This window comes from Zea mays, chromosome 2 (genome assembly GCF_902167145.1).
Source record: "Zea mays cultivar B73 chromosome 2, Zm-B73-REFERENCE-NAM-5.0, whole genome shotgun sequence".
Lineage (NCBI taxonomy): Eukaryota > Viridiplantae > Streptophyta > Magnoliopsida > Poales > Poaceae > Zea > Zea mays.
In genome coordinates, this window is record NC_050097.1 from 38,407,409 (window position 1) to 38,413,809 (window position 6,401).

A 6,401-nucleotide genomic window follows, 5' to 3' on the forward strand; every position below is an offset into this window, starting at 1 on the left:
GCCCTATTCACCCCCCCCCTCTAGGCGACTATCAATTTGTATTAAAGAAGTTTTTCAATTGGTATCTTATTTTTGATATAATTTCAAATTGGTATAACCTCTTCAAAATTAATATCTAAAACCCTCTTGAACACTAAGAGGAGAATTTCATTGACGGGGAGTTTTGTTTAGTCAAAGGAAAAGCATTTGAAACAGGGGGAGAAAATTTCAAATCTTGAAAATGCTTCTTTCAATCTTATTCATATACATTTGACTATTTACAAAATGTTTTTGAAAAGAATTTTACAAAGAATTTGCAAAAACAAAACTAGTGGTGCAAGCGTGGTCCAAAATCTCTACTAATTCTTAAGAGCTCAGTGTAGGTGTCCACCAGGGCTTCACCGTGCCCCCGCCCTGGCGCCCCCTGGCCTCCACAAAAGCGTTCGCGCCCCTGCGCCCCTCACTGCGCATCCGCATCACTGCGTGTCCTCCTCCTCTCCCCCTCACTGCGGCGCATCCACATCTGCCAATTTCTCCACCTCCTCCTCCTCGCCCCTGTGCCTCGACATCTCGCATCCGCTCCATCTATGGAAGGCCACCACGCGCCATGGATCGCCGCTCTCTACCGCCACCTCAATTGAAGGTTCACCGCTCTCTACGCGGATCCGCCACCTCCTCCTCGGCCGCCGTCAATAGAAGGTCCCAGATCTCCTCTCCCATTACTTCTCTCCCCATTACCGCGCTCGAGGTCTGCCATTTTTGGAGGTCCGCCACTTCCGCCTCTGCTCGCCGTCAATGGAAGGTCCTAGATCTCCTCTCCCTATTACCGCGCTCGAGTCAGTGGGAGGTCCGCCATTTTTGGAAGGTCCGCCACCTCCTCCTCGACCCGCGGCAAAAATGGCGTGGGAGATCCGCCACCTCCTCCTCGGCCCGCGGCAAAAATGGTGTGGGAGATCCGCCACCTCACCTCCTCCCATTCTCACGCCCGCGCCTGATATGGAAGGTCCGCCGAAGGGACTCGGACGTCGAGGCCATGGCTGAGCCGCACCCCTTCTCCCCCTGCCTCGCGCGCGGCGGCCGAGATGGTGTTGGCTGGGTTGTTCGGGATGGTGGTCCTACCTGCCCTCCCTGCTATCCTCGCCCCAAATCGACGAGAATCATGCAGCCCAAATCTGAGGTGGAGGCGCCTGCACTGTCGATGGAGGTGTCGAGTCTGCGGTGGTGTCTGTAGATGGGAAGGCATGGTGTGCAGCAGCAGTGGCCAGGTGGTGTCGCTGAGCCTGTCCTCCTACGGGCTCACTAGCACGCTCTCCACGGCCATCGGGGACCTCACGTTCCTACGTATGCTGAACCTGAGCTCCAATTGGTTCCACGGGGAGGTCCCAGCGACCATCGTTCGCCTTGCGCATCTGCAGGCGCTAGACCTGAGCTACAACGCCTTCACTGGTACGTTGTTTTTGGGACACTAGGATTTTGGAGGGTCTAAGTACATGCTTGTCGTGCATACTTTTGGTGATATGTATAGTATATATCACTATCACATATTGTTTTATATCACCATCTTACCTGTAGAGCTTGTGAATCAGTAAGGAGCGATTAAGCTCTATTTAGGTAAAAAGGAATGATCAGAAATTTTAGGTAAAAAGAAATGACTTTGCCTTGGCTTCTTGATGATAACTAACTTTCATGCGTCTCCTTATCAACAAGGCTGGGCAATAAGCAAATTAATGTTGATCAGGAAAAAAGAGAGAGACAAGTTGGCACCAGTTTATATGTTTGGTGAAACTAGAATAGACATAGTAAATCTTCTTTCTTGGTATGCTCTGTGGAAACCTCATTAACCCAGTCCATGTTTTCTTATAGAATTCCAGAGATGCAATTCCCGAGGCCATGGAGCAGCAGACAATATCAATTGCCAAAGCAGCCATTACAATAGTACTCATTTTAGGGACTTCATTTCTTGCAGCTGCCAATCCAATTACAGGATGCTATGACGCTCTTAAGGTTCGTAAACATGTATTTATTGATGCAATAATTATCCATTGTATAAAGTATAAATTGTTCTAGCTATACAGGCAAGCCAATTAATTTGACAAAATTTCTTTTGTTATTTGCAAGCCAAACTAACTTGTATATCTTTTCTTATAAATTCCATTTCAAGCATATGTTGCTTTCTGATAAGTCATATGCTTCAATTCACGCGGTTGGTTATACAGTTCTTGGTGGTGATTATTGAAATTGTATTTAACTATTTTACAATATTTAGAAAGCCTATTTGGTTTCAATAGAGTTCATGTATCTTTTCATTCTTGATGAAATTCTGGTATAGAGTTTGATGTTTGAAGCACCCAAATGTAAAATGATTCGCAAAAGTTGTAGTAGAGATTCAAATAAACCAGTTGTCATTCACATAGTTTAAACCACTATTGTGACTGAGATTCTCATAAGCGCTAATTTGCCTAATAATTGATTACAATATGACACACTAAAGTTATTTAAAAGAGAACACACTACAGTTAACGACCCTTGGGTGTAGCTGACTGAGGCAGAGCCTTGCCGCAAACCTTGCTTGCAGTTTGAGCAGAGCTGGCCCTACGAGGTTGATAAACATCATTGTAGGTTGCAGATGAAGCCTCTGTAACACCATCCTTCTTGTCAGCAATCAACACTGGAACAAAACCATTAACAACAGGAGTCAAGAGTGCCAGCTTGCAAGCTCGGCTGTTAGGCTCTCTCGAATTGGGCATTGTGCAAATACTGTCTCATTGTCCACCATTGAAGAAGCATCAACACTATCCTTGTCCATGGTAGGGCGTTGCCACAGGTTTAGGCATAGGCACCTCTGTGGTGGTCGCTAGGGCCAGATCGAGAGGCTGGCCACCGTCCATAGGTGACATGGTTGGAGGGACCTGGGTTGTGCATGGCTTGTCCATGGTGGGTGTGGAAGAGCTATCACCAAGGATCACCGATCAGCTCACGTCGTGGCTCATGCTCCTTGTCCGAAGTGTATGGAACCTCACTGCCATCTTTCTTGTCTGCTATGAGTGCTTTGCCACAGCTGTTAGCGTTCATGACCATTCCCTGCCAATAATGGATCAAGGATTTTATAACAGAGTGCGCCACATAAAAATATTCAGATTTTTTAATAGAATACGCCACAAGAAATATATTACTCCCTACATTTTTCATTTGTACGTGTTTTAGTAAAAAATGAACTAGCGAGTGACAAATATTCGAGAACGGAAATAGTATTATATAATTCAGTAAAACCATTTGTAGTACAGGAACACCATATTTGTTTGATAAACCACATACACTAAGTAACTGAAACGAAGGGATTTTACCAAAGATAATAAGGAGCACAAAATGATTTAAAGAATAAGGTGTAAAATCTTACCAAAGAAAAAAAGAAACTTTAGAAAATTAAAAACTATGCTTCTATTCTATCAGATTTGGTGGGGTTACTGGTCAAATAATTACATCGGGCCTGGGTTGCACCATCTGATGACGTCTCTGTCTTGGCTTGTTTTATTCCCACAATGTAGTGATCATGAACTTATACATTGAAATAATGGTGGGCCTCGAGAGGCCAGGAGGTGGAGAGGAGTTCAACAAGTACTACATCTTGTCTGCTCTCCTATCCGTGGATTGGTGAGTTAGTTTGGATGTTTGCACTGGGTATTGTTATCCATCAACCCCAAACCAATTGCAGTTCCCTTTAGTCATGTCATGTTTAATTTCCCTATAAATTCCGTACTGCATTTCATATATATGTATCAAATATGGACCCCTGAAACTGAAGCAGGCGTTCCTTTTCAATTCGTGTTGCTTCTTCATTTCCTTTATCAGTAAGGGCATGTCCAGATCCATTAGCACTAAAATTTAGCAGCTAAAATTAGTACGAGTGGGTCTAAACGGACCTGCTAATTATTTGTTGAAGGACGTGAAGAGCTGCTATTAGTTTCATTAGCAGATTTGGAGTTACTAATATGTGATAATAATTCATATGCATCTTAAACTCACTATCTAATTACCTATTAGCAGGTGAGTGCAAACAACTTCCTGCTAAAAGTTAGCAAGGAATTGGTTGATACTTATTGATGTACGTGTTTGTTCATTATTATTGTACCATGTTTGGTTGGAATATTTTTAAAAGAATGTTGAATTATGAACGATATGAGTTATTTTATATTCTATATTCTTTTGGTTTATGAAAGGGTGCCTGAAATATCCTATAGATGTCTTTAGTAGAGGATCCAAATAATGGCCTGCAAGGTTTATTGAATCGGATCGCACAAAACTCCATCTGCTTCAGAATTGAGCTAAGCGCATCCTAACATCTTGACTCCTATATCGATCAATTATTTTTGTTACACATTTGATTCTTTAGTTTCGTAGAGGGAGGAACATCGTGGGATGCAGGCCCCACGGAACACCAGATATTTTGAGGTAAATATTTATGGGTCATTTGTATTTACTTATGAGGTTTAGATCAAATGATAGATGATGTTCCGCATGATTTTGGAATTGCATTTGTATTGTATAAACCTGAATATAAATGTCATTCTTAAATTTGTGAAGTAGTATGAATGTCTGATAGCATCAAAAATTGGTGAAGTAGTCTGATAGCAACAGAATCTATAATTAATTGAGGTCTTATTACTCACACTAGATCTTGTCCCCCACAGCCCAATCTGAGCCGAATTGAGCTGATTTGGTCGAAAAATTTGTGGCGATCATTTGTAGGTAGACCGCGGCGAGGTGCCCAAGGGCAGCGCCTAGATCTTCTTCTGGATGGTCAAGTTCTGTAACGACAATGTGGCAGAGGAGATGCCCTGATCTTCGTACGTATGTTACTTACTCCCACTCTCAACATAGCAGTAGTAAGTGCTTGTTTCTGATGAATGTATCAATCAATGCTATGCGTCACTGTGAAATGTTCTTCTCAAACATTGTCATTTGATCTGATGTATAATGTAATGTGGCATGTCCTCCATATCAGAGTTCTCCCTGCTTATTTTTGATAGTTTTGTGTCCCAGTTATAGGTGTTATGCAATGACCTGTCTTTCCCTAATGCACCAAAGCTTGGATGGGTCCGTTGAAGGTTGTGTGGTTTATGTATGCTTGTTTGCTCCAAATATAGGTGTTATGCATGAATAAAGTTCCCGTGGGATCTGAAGCTTTGTTGGCTTAAAATGGTTTTTTTTGTATTTTTCACATGAGATAATTTATGACGAGCTGAGCAATTGTCGATTATCTTAGTGCAATTGATGTTGGAGCAGAAGTTAGTGTCTGTTTCTATTTTCTAGGTTTCTGTGTTTCAATGGCCTCTTGAAAATTGAAAATGGCCTCTTGTAGGCTGAAGGATGTATGCATGGAATAGAAGTCAGATAAATCTTTTGTGCAACAGGCTGAAGTCATTCTTGTTGATGGGAAATTAACAGAGGCTAAGGCTAACCAGCTTGCTAAGGTTTAAATGCAGGTCAGTTTGCCTACTAAGCATCCACAAAATCTCATTATAAGTTCTGAGAAGGCCAAGTCAATTGTTCAGTATATTACAAAAGTCAGGTTGGAGAACTCCCTTGTTCAGGCTTTTGTCTTTCTTCTGCAGAAGGAGAGATGACGTGGTATGACACTAAATTCTCCTTTATATGCTCCAAGAAAAATCAGTTACGTAATGACAATATGTGTGCTAACTATAAAATTCCCATTGCAGCTGCATGACATGATGGCATGTGAGGCAGCAACCTCTTCTCCGCAACCCTTGTCATGGCCTGGAGTTGGTGTTCTAGGAAGGAGCACAATTTTATTAGGGTAGCCACCAGAGTTGAGGTCCCTTTTCAATGGACGAACTTGGTGCTGTGGACGACATCTGCTATTGTAGCTAGGCGCATACATGTTTTCCTATAAATGCTAGCTCTGCAATCACCAAAGGAAAACACAAGAGTACTCTTGGAGGAAAGTTTAGCATTCAGTTTAACAAACCTTACCAACTCATGCCTTGTTTGAATGCAATAATGCATGTTATGTTGCCCTGTTGTTGCTTGGACACATGCTTGGCATGGCTATTTTCTGGTTATGTCACAACTCACATCTCCCATGTAAATTTATGGCTATGATATGCATCAAACAAGCTTATATTTTGCTCTTAAGTTGGTTCAAACAGTTCTAATTCATTTTAATAATTATCTAAAATTGGTTTGATAATTGGTGCAATAAGGAACTCATTTGAAAGGTAAGAGTTATGTGTTGTCTTGTCAATCACTGATTGACATGTGGTCCAATTTGATTCAGTCTTATTGGTTTGAGCTCTTGTGACATGTCGTGCTCGTGCAACGCTCAAAGAAGACGAGATTGTATGTCGTAGCAACGCACGGACATTGTACTATATATTGCTTAAATAAGTTCTAACTATGTGATA

General features: G+C 42.1%; 1 pseudogene across 1 annotated transcript; it reads left to right on the plus strand.

Moving 5' to 3' along the window:
• Positions 1–540: 540 nt before the first annotated feature.
• Positions 541–6,018, plus strand: LOC100272430 (LRR receptor-like serine/threonine-protein kinase pseudogene; annotated as a pseudogene). Its single transcript, NR_158646.1, has 7 exons — positions 541–1,425; positions 1,843–1,983; positions 3,525–3,630; positions 4,218–4,428; positions 4,726–4,827; positions 5,468–5,607; positions 5,697–6,018. The product of NR_158646.1 is annotated as an LRR receptor-like serine/threonine-protein kinase pseudogene (transcript).
• Positions 6,019–6,401: the final 383 nt, after the last annotated feature.